This window comes from Penaeus japonicus, unplaced genomic scaffold (genome assembly GCF_977035675.1).
Source record: "Penaeus japonicus unplaced genomic scaffold, GWHDUDI00000001_assembly GWHDUDI00000033, whole genome shotgun sequence".
NCBI lineage: Eukaryota > Metazoa > Arthropoda > Malacostraca > Decapoda > Penaeidae > Penaeus > Penaeus japonicus.
Window position 1 is genome coordinate 4,584,211 of NW_028234435.1, and position 2,500 is coordinate 4,586,710.

Genomic DNA, 2,500 nt, shown 5'->3' on the forward strand with positions numbered 1-2,500 from the left:
ACATCATGATACATATCATAAACTACTAACCTTTTTGATTATTTATTCTCCCATGCCTTTACTTTCAGGTCTCCTTTTGAAAATATTGGCCAAATTGTAAGGATTTTTTACACACTATTTTTTTTACATATTTTTTTACAGATAGAGAGAAATGTACATTTTAGACACCCGTTCCTAAGTACGAGGGGAAATATCCACCCAGGTTATCACAAAACCTGATATGATAATTATTTTACATTTAGATGTAAGTTAAACGTGCCAAATAATTTTCTGTTAATTTAAGAAGATCGAACTTACTGATATCCTTTAGATGGAGGGTATGGCCAACTGTCCCGAAAGCACCCCATACCACTTCGTCAAACGAGCAGGCAAGTGGAATGGAAAGTGGATTCCCTTGCAACAGGGTGCTAGCCTTTTAATGCGTATATGCCTACGATTGCAGAATTTCTAGTAAAAAATTGATCTTATATTTCATGATGATGCAATTCTTTTTCTGTTGTTTTTTCCATGTGTAGCAAAAACTATCGTGTTGTCATGGGCCCATATGGTGTATTATATCTATCATGAAGAGTATGTTGCAGTGAACGCTACAGGAACTTCATGTTGCTTGGTTGTTCGTCATATTCGCGTGTGTTGTGTGTGACTTATGAAACAATTATATGAGATTGTGCTAGCATCGATAACAACATTCTTTCACAAAAGCAGCATTTACTGATTCAGTGGTTATGACGTGAACTCAGTTAAAAGCTTTGGCTGAAAGACTCAAGGCTTCCAAGAAGTCGAAGAACTGAACAGCCAAACACTCTCGTATTCAATCGTATATATTTGAAAATCTGATGTGATGGATGACGACGACTATACCTTGCAGTCCAGATGATTATTCACGATAAATTCAATCCCTGTAAAATGATACGAGAAGCCCGCTCTCTTCTCCTTTTCCCCTCCGCTCCCGTAAGCTTTACGACAAGAACTGGTTCTCTGCGTTGTTTCAAGAGGTTTTCATTAAGTAATAGATTGCTATAATGTTATTATACGTACTTAATGAGGGACGCTTTTGTTAGTTTCTTCTTTACATATTTAACAAGGGCTGTAGGTTCCTTAGATTTTGTGCATGGCCCTATGCTTCTCCTGTGATTCCATGATTCAACTGATCTTTGGTCCTTTAGAAATATCAGTCTTATCGGAAATATCAAGCATGTGGTATGTAGTTCGACACACTCTTTCAAGTGGTCCGCGGCTCTTTGCTGTTCCGGCCATACCTGAAACTTATTTTCACGATTTAACTTGTCCTTTACGAATATCACTTATGGTCTATTTTTGGTTCTCTAAATAAATGAAAAAAATTGTTTATCATATACAAGGAAAATAATTCTTTTCCTTGTATTACTCACCTAAAAAGCGATCACTGTTGACTGTTTAAGTAAAGAACTTGATTTTGTTAGTTTTGAAAGCCTCCAGTCCGTGCAAGAGTAAAGACTAAATCCACACTTCCTATTTTACCCCCCCCCCCTTAAGAGGTGATCTTATCTGTTTAGTTACCTGAATCGTATACTGTGCACTCATATCATATATGATAAATACTTTGGCATCCTTGGTTTACATTGCACAGGTCCTCTTTATTGCGCTTGCGTTGTGGTTGCCTCGGAGAATCTCTTAGCAAAGGAGTAAAGTGTTGTCTCTGTGTTCTGATAGGTTATGCTTGGATGGTTAATATTCCCAATGTATTGACTTCATATTCATGACTGAAAACTTTGACAGTCACACAGTCACTTCAGTGACTGTGTGCCATGGGGGGCATTATGCTATTATTATCCCTTTACCCATGATCATAAGCGACGATAATCCTCTCATGGGATACAGTGATGAAAAGTTCACTATATCTGAGCACTTGATTTTTAGTGAGATCAGTTATACGAGTGTCAAGAGCTTCCACAAGGCCCGTAGTTATTACACACACAGTACCCATTACCTCGAGGCCAGCACAAAGGCGTACAAACACACACACACACACACACACACACACACACACATACACACACGCAAGTGAAACCTGAGTACGTAAGGCAGGAGGGGAGTGAGGAATGCAGGTGGTTTAAAGTTCTCGCAAAAGAACGTGTCTGTTGTTGTCCTCTCTCGCCTTCTCTCGTGATCCCTTCTCCCCTTTCCTTTCTCTCCCTCGTCACTGCGTTTAAGCCTCTTCTTTTCTATTACGATGGAGTGGCAAACAGAGGGGATAGAGGAGGAGGGGGGAAGCATATATGCATACGTACATACATGCATGCAGACATACATACATACATACATGCATACATACATACATACATACATACATACATGCATACATACATACATACGTACATACATACATACATACATACATACATACGTACATACATACATACATACATACATACATACATACATGCATACATACATACGTACATACATACATACATACATACATACATACATATATACGTACACACACACACACACATAT